The sequence below is a fragment of the Ovis aries genome, chromosome 5 (assembly GCF_016772045.2).
Source record: "Ovis aries strain OAR_USU_Benz2616 breed Rambouillet chromosome 5, ARS-UI_Ramb_v3.0, whole genome shotgun sequence".
Classification (NCBI taxonomy): domain Eukaryota; kingdom Metazoa; phylum Chordata; class Mammalia; order Artiodactyla; family Bovidae; genus Ovis; species Ovis aries.
This window is the reverse complement of record NC_056058.1, coordinates 6,764,063-6,776,145: the sequence shown is the minus strand read 5'-3', so window position 1 is coordinate 6,776,145 and position 12,083 is coordinate 6,764,063.

Sequence of the window (12,083 nt, the reverse complement as noted above, 5' to 3'; positions counted from 1 at the left end):
ATATTTGTGGATTCACCTTCTAGCTAAAATGTATTGATCTTCCTGACCCAGGGATCAAACCGCCATCTTCTGGGCCTCCTGCATTGCAGGTGGATTCTTTACCAATGAGCCACCAGGGAAGCCCAGTGTATCTCATCCAGCCATGCAAAAGTTATATTAAAAAAAAAGCATGCAGCACCAAGGATTCCCTGGTCATCCAGTGGTCAGGATTCCATGCTTCCTCTGCAGGGAGCACGGGTTCTATCTCTGGTAGGGGTACTAAAATCCCACAAGCCACATAGCATGGCAAGTGAATACATACAATGAAGCTTTGAAAAGAATACGTAGCACCTAGGACACCCCCTCCAGAATCCAATCCAATAGAGTTGTTTGGGACCCAAGACTCTGTATTTTAGCAAACTCTCTGAGTACCTCACAGGTGGCTCTAGTGGTAAAGAACATGCCTGCCAGTGCAAGAGACGCAGGTTCAATCCCTGGGCTGGGAAGATCCCCTGGAGGAGGGCTTGGCAACCCACTCCAGTGTTCTTGTCTGGAGAATCCCATGGACAGAGGAACCTGGCAGGCTACAGTCCACGGAGTCACAAAGAGTCAGACACAAGTCAGACATGACTGAGCAACTGAGCCCTGGGTACTTTTAAAATGCAGATAAAAACCAACCATGTCTCGTGGCATATGAGGTGTGGAGATTAAACGTGGAGCCTCTGGATCCTGACAACCACTCCTGAAGAAGATACTCTTAATTTTCCCCCATTTTACAGCTGAGGAAACTGAGGCTTAAAGAGATTAAGTGAGCGTTCCGTGATCCTAAGCCCAGACCAGGACAGGGTATCTCAAAAGCCTTGCTTTTCTGAGAGCCCTTCACTACAGACATGGTCTAACCATGTCACCCCTACTTTGTAAAAGGATCAGAGAAGCCTTTGATGGGGTACCCCTCTGAGTCCCACTGCGGCACAGCCTCTTCCCTTTCCCTCCACTCCTCACCATTGCCTGTAAGCACAGCTTTCATTTGACGGAATATTTCACCCCTAATGAAGTCCTGTGTCACTGGGAACCCCAAAGAAGAAGGGCTGGTGAATGTCTTGGCCGAGAGAGGGGATGTGTTCTGCATTCCTGGGAGGAACCAACCCTTTTGACCCACACTTAACCTTTTTCATTCAGTTGACAGACTTCCTCCTGCACCTGCTTTGTCATCTTCAAGACTAAAGAGAATACATACAATGGAATATTACTCAGCCGTGAAAAGGAACAGATGTGAGTCAGCTGAACTGAGGCAGATGAGCCTAGAGCCTGTCTTATGGAGTGAAGTCAGCCAGAAAGAGAAAAACAGATATTGTATATTAACGCATATATAGGGAATCTAGAAAAATGGTACTGATGAACCTGTTTGCAGGACAAGAACAGAGACACAGATGTAGACAATAGACTTGTAGACACAGCAGGGGGGGAGGAGACAAATCGAGAGAATACACTATTGTGTGTATAATAGATAGCTAGTGAGAGCTGCTGTATGATACAGAGAGCCCAGCCCCAGCTCTGCGATGACCTAGAAAGATGGGATGGGAGGATGGTGGGAGGGACGCTCAAGAGGAAAAGGATGTATATATATATATATACTTATGCCTAATTTGCTTGGTTGTAAGGCAGAAACCAACACAAATTTGTAAAGCAATTATCCCATTGCCCTGGAAGGAAAGCAGATCAGCCTCCTTCTCCTTCTTCCAGGGACATATACTCTCTTCCTCAGAGGGCTAAATGTACTGTCAGACCAGCTGGGGGAAATCACCATATCCCTGGTGGTCTTCTGGGTTCCCTACTAGACCAAACTGATGTTGAAAACTCAGGAAAGGCTAGGAAAAAAAATCCATTATTTCAGGATGAAGGGTCATGAGGGTGAAGGCTGATGAGGTGAGGAAGGGACCTCAGGAAAGTTCGAACCGCAAGCATTCTTTTCCTCTGACCTGCGGTTGCTGCTGCTGCTGCTGCTAAGTCGCTTCAGTCGTGCCCTACCCTGTGCGACCCCATAGACAGGGGCCCACTGTCTCTGGGATTCTCCAGGCAAGAACACTGGAGTGGGTTGCCATTTCCTTCTCCAACGCATGAGAGTGAATGTTAGAGTGGGTTATTTTGTGTTTTAACCACTTGGGTATCCACTGCCTCTTGCACTCAGGTGCCAGGTCCCTCCCTTTATTATAATAATTGCTCATCAGCCATCTAGAGATCCTGGGCCCCATGCTGAGCCAGGAAGCAAGGGAAATGTAAATGAAGGTGCTGGGTACAGCCCAGCACCCAGCTCCTGATGGTATGGAAGAGGGCTCCTGGTCCCCGCTCCTTAACTCACCAGTTTCCCCCAACAGCAGGGAGAGGCTGGCTCTCAATGCTGTAGGATCCTAGGATCTCTGTCGTCTCAGGCTTCAGCCATGTTTTCAGATTACTCAGCTCTGAGATGCCCCCGCCCCTCAGGGTTGTGCTGGGCAACGCCACTCCGCCCTTGAAAGGAAACACACACAAACACACACAAACACACACAAACACACACAAACACACACCGGCTTCCCCAGCTCTTCCACATTTCCCTTGCTTCCTGGCTCAGCGTGGGGCCCAGGATCTCTAGATGGCTGATGAGCAATTATTATAATAAAGGGAGGGACCTGGCACCTGAGTGAGTGCAAGAGGCAGTGGATACCCAATGGTTAAAACACAAAATAACCCAGAACTAAAGCCATTGAGAAATTTACGGATGTATTGGAAATGTTCTCTATCTTAATTGTGGTGCTGGTTCCATGCCAAATTCATTAAAATATATTATTTAAAATAAGGGTTGGACGTCCCTGGGGGCGCAGTGGATAGGAATCTGCCTGCCAGTGCAGGGGGCACAGGTTTGATCCCTGGTCTGAGAAGATTCCACGAGTAACTAAGTCCATGAGACACCATTACTGAGCTGTACTCTAGAGCCTGGGGACCGAAAATACTGAGCCCGCATGCTGCAACTGCTGAAGCCTGTGGCCCTAGAGCCTGCGCCCTACAACAGGAGCAGCCACTGCGATGACAAGCGCACGCACCGCAGCTAGAGAGGAGCCCTGTGTGCGGCCCCTAGAGAAAGCCTGTGCCCAGCAACAAAGAGCTGGTGCCATCAAAAATATGACTAACCAGTGAATGAACCAAGGGCTGTGTGCATAGCTGATTCACTTTGCTGTGCAGTAGAAACTTGGAGAAGGAAACGGCAACCCACTCCAGTAGTCTTGCCTGGAGAAGTCCATGGATAGAGGCGCCTGGTGGGCTACAGTCCATGGAATCACAAAGAGTCGGACATGACTCAGCGACTTTCACTTCACTCACAGTAGAAATTAACACAACATTGTAAAACTTATTAAAAATATATTTTAATGCAAGAAAACATAATGGGAAATATATATGAAAATATTCATTATATATCATGAAAATATTTCATTATAGGAAAAATATATATGAAAATATTTCACTATATATAAAAAATGTAATGAAAAAATAAATAAAAACTTATCCAGAAAAACTCTTTCAAATTTTTGAGTTATTTTAATATTTTTATTTTTATTGGCAATCAGTGTTGATTTTATTGCTCAAGTGCAATTAAAGAGTATTGTCTTATTTAACTTATAAGACAAATGTTCATTTTTTTGGAATAAAGAGAAAAGAAGTTAAAAATAAAATAAAACAAAGGCATTTATGTAAATTATACATAATGGAGCTCTTAATGGCAAAACTAAATTATATTGTTTATGGATATACACAGGGGTAGAAAACAGTAAAGAAAATCAGTAAATGATTATCAAAAATTCATGATAATAGATAACTGGAGAATTAAACTATGTGATGAGAGAGCAATATGTAGAGACTTCTGGGTCTAAGACAAGCATCTTTTGCTCTTCCTGGGTTGCAGACATATAAACATTCATTATGTGTTAATAATTACCCATTGAATAAATACCCATTACATTTATGTCAATGCATTTTTTAATTTTCCATTATTGTTGCTCAATGGCAACCCACTCCAGTACTTTTGCCTGGGAAATCCCATGGATGGAGGAGCCTGGTAGGCTACAGTCCATGGGGTCACTAAGAGTCGGACACGACTGAGCAACTTCACTTTCACTTTTCACTTTCCTGCACTGGAGAAGGAAATGGCAACCCACTCCAGTGTTCTTGCCTGGAGAATCCCAGGGATGGGGGAGCCTGGTGGGCTGCTGTCTATGGGGTCACACAGAGTCGGACACGACTGACGTGACTTAGCAGCAGCAGTCACTAAGTCATGTTCAACTCTTTGCAACCGCATGGTCACATGTCAGGCTCCCCTGTCCTTCACTATCTCCCAGAGTTTGCTCAGACTCATGTCCATTGAGTCAGTGATCCCATCCAACTATTTCACCCTCTGCCACCCTCTTATCCTGCCTTCAACCTTTCCCAGCATCAGGGTCTTTTCCAACGAGTCAGCTCTTCGCACTAGGTGGCCAAAGTATTGGAGCTTCAGCATCAGTTCTTCCAGTGAATATTCAGAGTTGAATTCCTTTAGGATTGACTGCCAAGAGCCAGTTAACTCGGTTAGAGCATGGTTGGTACCAAAATCACAGGTTCAATCTCATGTTCAATCCCTTTGGTCTCCTCAGCAAGGAGGTTACCAACTGTTTGGAGAAGGGAATGGCAAACCACTTCAGTATTCTTGCCTTGAGAACCTCATGAACAGTATTCACATTATAGTTCACAACAAAATGTTAAAAATGTTGTGAGAAGGGATACAAAAATACTTTACAAAGTTAAACTGATATATAATTGATAAGCGTTAGATAGATAGACAAATATACTTTGGCACATATACTATTATGTTAAGGGGCTTTTATAATCCTCTTTTGCTTTTTGTGATGAAAACTTTTTTTAAAAAAATGAATTTTTCAATTTGGATGACCTACTTGAGATCCATATATCATCAAAATGGCATTTTCTAAGTACCTACTTTTGAGGTCAGCATAATAATAATATCATCTTATTTTTGGACAATATTGCTGGCTCCTATACAACTACCTATTCAGATTCTTGTTCTATTTAATATTTTCTAAAATATAATTCCATAGACTGCAGCACCCCAGGCTTCCCTGTCCATCGCCAACTCCCGGAGCTTGCTCAAACTCATGTCCATTGAGCCGGTGATGCCATCCAACCATCTCATCCTCTGTCATCCCCTTCTCCTCCTGCCTTCAATCTTTCCCAGCATCAAGGTCTTTTCCAATGAGTCAGTTCTTCGCATCAGGTGGCCAAAGTACTGGAGTTTCAGCTTTAGCATCAGTCCTTCCAATGAATATTCAGGACCAATTTCTTTCAGGATTAACTGGTTTGATCTCCTTGCAGTCCAAGGGACTCTCAAAAGTCTTCTCCAACACCATAGTTGAAACACATCAATTCTTCAGCACTCAACTTTCTTTATAGTCCAACTCTCACATCCATACATGAGTACTGGAAAAAAAAAAAAAGACTACTGCATTTGCAGTGGTATTTTGTATTATTCACTTCTTTAATTTTCTTTATTTTCTGGTGTTTTGACACGTATTGCTGATCCTAGAGAGACTAGCCAGTTCCTGGAGATAGGAAACAACTTACCCAAAAGCATGCTTTTCATATGTAAACCGACCATAACCCCAATAGACTCTTTTGTCTAGTTCCTATACCTCAAGCCACTATCTACCTGCCAAGCCAAGTACCAGACAACTAGGGAAAGCCCTGATGCTCCAGAGCCTGCCAAAATTATACAAGTTAGCCACTGCTAAGCCTGTTCCTTCTCACAGAGACCACATTAGAAACTCTTGCTCACGTGTTCTTCCCTATCCCTCTATCTCCTGACTGACGCTGCTGCTTGCCCACGTGGCTCTGTGTGGCATACCATGCCTCCTGTTTCTGGGGAAACATGAGTAAAAACTCCATCTATGGCACTAATTCCCATGCCTGTGTGTCTTGCCATAACTGACTAAAGCAAGTGCAAGTTCCAGCTTTAAAATAAGTAAGTCATGGCGACGGAATGTACAGCATGGTGACTGCAGTAAATGAATATTGTATTACATATTTTAATATTTCCCTTGTGGCTCAGCTGGTAAAGAATCTACCTGGGTTCGATCGCTGGGTTGGGAAGATCCCCTGGAGAAGGGAAAGGCTACCCACTCCAGTATTTGGCCCTGGAGAATTCCATGGACTGTAGAGTCCATGGGGTCACAAAGAGTCAGACATGACTGAGCGACTTTCCCTTTCACATATTTGAATGTTACTAAGAGAATGAATCTTGAAGTCCTCATCACAGGAAAGAAAACTGTTTTTGTAGCTACTACTGTAAAGGATGTCAACTAGGTTTGTGCAGTGATCATATTGTGATGTCTACAAATGTCAAATTGTTCCATTGTATGACTTCAACCAATATAACCCTTATAGGTCAATTATACTTCAGTAAAATAATAAACAAGTCTTAGGTATCCTTAAAACATATTTACATCAAATTCAATCATACATCCTGTTCTTCCTAATTCTTTATCAAGCTCACTCTAATCTGCTCTTCCTGATTCTTTATCAGTCCCTCCTTTGCTTCCTCCTGATGATGCATCTAGTACATAGGTTGGTTACATGGTTCAATATTCCTCAGTAAGTTTAGATTCAATCCAGTTTCCCACAAAGTTACATTGTCTCATGCTGGATCTCTCCCTGATAGATTAAAGGAGAAAACCATTCCTTGGTGGCTCAAACAGTAAAGAATCTGCCTGCCAGGCAGGAAACCCAGGTTCAGTCCCTGGGTCTGAAAAATCCCCTGGAGAAGGAAATGGCAACCCACTCCAGTATTCTTGCCTGGGAAATTCCATGGACAGAGGAGTCTGGTGGGCTACAGTCCATGGGATCTCAAAGAGTCAGACATGACTGAGCAACTAACTGACCTTTTCCACTTTCATTCCCACCACTATTCCCTGCTGGACTCTAGGGGGAATCTAGATGGAAGCATGATTTACACTGAGGATTTAAAATACCTTACAGCAAATTCTCTGGCAGTCTAGTAGTTAGGACTCTGCACTCTGACTACTGAGGTTGTTGTTGTTTAGTCGCAAAGTCGTGTCCTACTCTTGCGGACCCCATGGATTGTAGCCTGAGCACCAAAGAATTGATGCTTTTGAACTGTGGTGTTGGAGAAGACTCTTGAGAGTCCCTTGGACTGCAAGGAGATCCAACCAGTCCATTCTGAAGATCAGCCCTGGGATTTCTTTGGAGGGAATGATGCTGAAGCTGAAACTCCAGTACTTTGGCCACCTCATGCGAAGAGTTGACTCATTGGGAAAGACTCTGATGCTGGGCGGGATTGGGGGCAGGAAGAGAAGGGGACGACAGAGGATGAAATGGCTGGATGGCATCACTGACTTGATGGACGTGAGTCTGAGTGAACTCCGGGAGTTGGTGATGGACAGGGAGGCCTGGTGTGCTGAGATTCATGGGGTCGCAAAGAGTCGGACATGACTGAGCGACTGAACTGAACTGAGGCTCCTCTGTCCATGGGATTCTCCAGGCAAGAATGCTGGAGTGGATTGCCATTTCCTTCTCCAGGGTTCCTTTCCCACCCAAGGATCAAAGCCATGTCTCCTGCATTGAAGGCCGATTCTTTTACCGCTGAGCCACCAGGGAAGGGTCCAGGTTCAATCCATGGTCAGGAAACTAACATCCCAGAAACCACATGGTGTGAGCTAAAATAAATAAATAAATGATAAAATACCTTACAAACCTAGCTGAGGCTTCTACAGAGAGAAATGTTGGGAGTGAGAATTCATGGACACAAAGAAGAAGAGCCCCTCCTCTCCCGTGATCAGAGCAAGTGCATAACATCAAGGTCCAGCCAGCAAAATAGGATTAAAGGTCTCACTTGCCCAGCTTCCCATAGTCTGAGGGGAGGTTTGGACCCTAGGACGCTGAGCTTCTGTGGAGCCTTCTCGTCCCATATGTGCCCTCAGACCAGGCTGTGGCTCACTCTGCTCTGAGCTGCTCCTGACTAAGTAGAATTTTCTCCCCAAATCCTTGAAAGGAAACCTCTCCCTTCAAACCTGCTACATCTCTCCTTCTTCCTTGCCTCAGCATAGGAATCAAACCTCTAGACAACTTACCATTCAAAGAGAATGGCAGAGAAAAAAACATAGGAGGCTGGCGCTAAAGGGTATGAGCCACGTGCATGCATGCGTCCTAAGTCACTTCAACCATGTCTGGCTCTTTGCAACCCTATGGATGTAGCCCACAAGGCTCCTCTGTCTGTGGGACTCTCCAGGCTAGAACACTGGAGTGGGTAGCCATTCCCTCCTCCAGGGGATCTTCCCAACCCAGGGATCAAACCCAAGTCTCTTACATCTCCTGCTTTGGCAGGCAGGTTCTTCACCATTAGTGCCACCTGGGGAGGCCATGAGCCACAGGCCTCTTGGAACAAGGCTGTGGGCCAGCACCTACCACCTGGACCACTCCCCTGCACGTATGCCTCATCCAGATACTGGTCAGCTTAGCGCCCAATGTGCATCCTTCCAGGTGTGAAAGTGAAAGTCACTCAGTTGCAACCCCATGGATGCGAAGGTTCCTCTGTCCATGGGATTCTCCAGGCAAGAATACTGCAGTGGGTTGCTGTCTCCTTCTCCATTAACTTTCTCTATGGTCTTTTTTTTTTCTCTCTCTCTCTCTCTTTCCTTTTCTTTTTTTAATGTGGACCATCTGGCATGAAGAACTCCCTTTAGTGTTTCTTGTAAGATGTCTCTCCTAGCAATAAATTCACCCAGTTTTTAATCTTAAAGTGTCTTTCACTTTTATTTTGGAAAGATAGCTTCACTGAAAATATGACTCTTCTTTATCTCATCCCCTGATCTGGTGGTCTCTTCACTGAGACACAGGCTCATGGAACCTTGAAAAAGTGAAGAGTGAAAGTGTTAGTCACTCAGTCATGTCTGACTCTTTGTGACCCCATGGACTATAGCCCACCAGGCTCCTCTGTCCATGGGATTCTCCAGGCAAGAATACTGGAGTGGGTTGCCATGCCCTCGCTTCAGAGGATCTTCCCAATCCAGGCATCAAACTCAAATTTCCTGCATTGCAGGCAGCTTCTTTACCATCGGCACCACCAGGGAAGCTTTATGGAACCAGAGAAACAGACAATACTAAGGACCTACTCCTCCTAAGATTCTCAGAGGAGCAACAGGATGCGAAGTTTCTCTTTGAGCCGAATTTGATCTTCATGGCTGAGTAGCTGCTAATATCATGTCTGACCTCCTCCTCCATACCCTAAGGGCTTCATCTTCTCTAATTCCTCCTTCAGTTGACACCTTTTTACCACCACCGTGGTCCTCAAAGTACCAGACAACATCAAGAAAGAAGCAAAGCAGTCATTTTTGCAAATTGCCTCACCTAGATATCCCTTGTCAAGGTTGTAGCTGGGATGAACAATTGACTAAGTTCACCCAAGGATGAATCCTTGACTATGATTTATGCGTAGCCACTGTTCTTGCCTGCCTTCGTGACTTTATGAAGTCACAGCCAGTTCTGTGTCTTGGCTTATTACTCTTGTGAACTTATGCTTCGTCATCTGATATTGGCTTAGATATCATTGCATGAACACTAACTTCCTTCACTTTTCTTCAGTGACCTTGTCACAGACCTCAGGGATTCTAACACCATCAGTCTTTACTTATTTCTCTAGTCGCTGTGAATTCTGTGAGCACACTCAGAGACTATAGATTAGAGAAGGGAATTAATCTAGTATAAGAAAGTGGGGCTATTTCCTGGCTAGTTCTCCAGCATCACAATTTTATTGCTTCATTCAGAAGATTCTTTGAAGGTCAGAAATGTTATTTATGTGTATACACAAAAGTGTGTCCATGCTAAGGAAAAAAAAAAGATTATCCCACCCCTTCTCTCACAAGAGGACAAGTCGGGCTTCCCTGCCATCTCTCTGTTAAAGAATCCACTCGCCAAAGCCAGTGACACAGGTTTGATCCCTGATCCAGGAAGATACCATATGCCATAAAGCAACTAAGCCCACGTGCCACAACTATGCCCGGGAGCCTCAGCTACGGAAGCCTGAGCACCCTAGAGCCTGTGCTCCACAGCAAGAGAAGCCATCACAGTGAGAAGCCTGTTCCCCGCAACAAGAGAGTAGTCCCTCCCTGCAACTAGAGAAAAGCATGCACAGAGGCAAAGACCCAGCACAGTCAAAAACAAAGAAAATTATTTTTGTAAAAAGGACAAGCAAAGACTTTAGAGTTTGAATTCAGATTCCCTGCAACGTTCAATTATCTATCACAGTGCTTCCCACATTTCTGGAACTGAGAAATAAAAAACATATCTCCTGGGGTCATTCCAGTCTCAAGGGATCTGGCTCCCACAGCTGATCATTTTCTCTCTGGGGAAAAAAAAATGGAGATAAAATGAAGCTTTCTGATGCAACACTGTTCTCCAGAGCCTCTATCCTCAGACAAATATATCACTCTCCCCATAGACCAAGGTCAGACTCATTAACCAAAGGTGCTGGATTCCAGGGAGGTTTTATCAAGGCACCCCAGGATAAGAATTGAAGTATGCATAGAGGCTGTGAGGCAATCTCTTCGACCCTGACGAATAGAGGTGAGAATCTGGAATCTTACTGTCTGTAGGGCTTTCTGGGATCTAGGAGTGATTAGAGGGGAGATACTGGTGGGAAGAAAGATACCCAGGAACTATGGCTTTATTTGATTTTTAGGATCACACCAAGTTTGAGTATAAGCAAGCACTTGGCAAGAGAGATTATGTATGCCTCTTAATCTTCCCTGTCTTGCAGGGGGACATCTATTTATTTTATCTCAGTCAGCTGGCACAGCCATGAGCCTGAGTAAGCAAGACTGTTGGTGGAAAGGTCATTTATTTCACTCTGTGTGTGTGTGTGTGTGTGTGTGTGTGTGTGTGTGTGTGGGCACATGCATGCTTGTTCAGTCATGTCTGACTCTTCGTGACCCCATGGACTGTAGCCCGCCAAGCTCCTCTGTCTATGGGATTCTCCAGGCAACAATACTGGAGTGGGTTGCCATGCCCTCCTCCAGGGGATCTTCCCAACCCAGGGATCAAATATGCATCTCCTGCATTGGCAGGCAAATTCTTTATCACTGTACCACCTGGGAAGCCTCTGTTTTACTGTGCACACTTGAATTTCCATGATAGCTGCTGAGCTGGGCAGATTTGGAGCTCTTGGCCACAGCTGAGAGATCAGACTTTGACAGAACCTTAGGCACAGCCTAGAGACACTTTCAGCAACCCTTTCAGGGACAATCTAAAACCCTAACACCCTAGAGCTGTTTTCAGAGATCAAATCAGATTAGCTTGAAGAGGCAGGGCAGAAGGAACCAAACCTCAGTTCACCTGGCAGAGTTGAAAGAACGCATCTTAGAACTGGTCAGAATGTGTTCTGCTCCCAGCTCTGCTGGTCAGTCTCTTTGTCACCTTAGACATCTCATCACAGTAAGCTTTTCCCTTGAAGATTGTATCCATTCAGCAAATGCTTATGGAGTACTTGCTATGCACCTGGTGCTGTGTTTGGGGGCGAGTGTCAAATAGATTAACAGAGGAGAAAATACTTGTGAACTGGCTTTCAGGTAACTCATTATTTGATTATCAAACTATCAAAAAGAAAGAAAGTCAGGAATGAAGTGTAACTTTAATGAGCCAGAGGCATGTTTTCCTTTTTTTTTTTCCTGCCCCTTCATCAGTTAAATTTTTTTATTTTTATTTTATAGATTATTGTTGGTATAAAGACACATGTGTTAGTTGCTCAGTCGTGTCCTCTCTGACACTTTGCAATCCCATGGGCTGTAGCCCACCAGACTCCCCTGTTGAATAATCATCTTTTTTCTTCTAAGATTAAAAGAAAGCAGAATGTTTTCATGGACTCTGGGCCTTCTGTGTTTGATGGAGAAAGGATTTGTTCATGCTCCATCATAAATGGGAGATGCCGTGAAGGTTTTATTCACAATAAGGAGTCAGTTAACCTCGATTCCCCTTCTCTCGTCTCTCATTTTCAGCAAAGGGCATCAGATCTG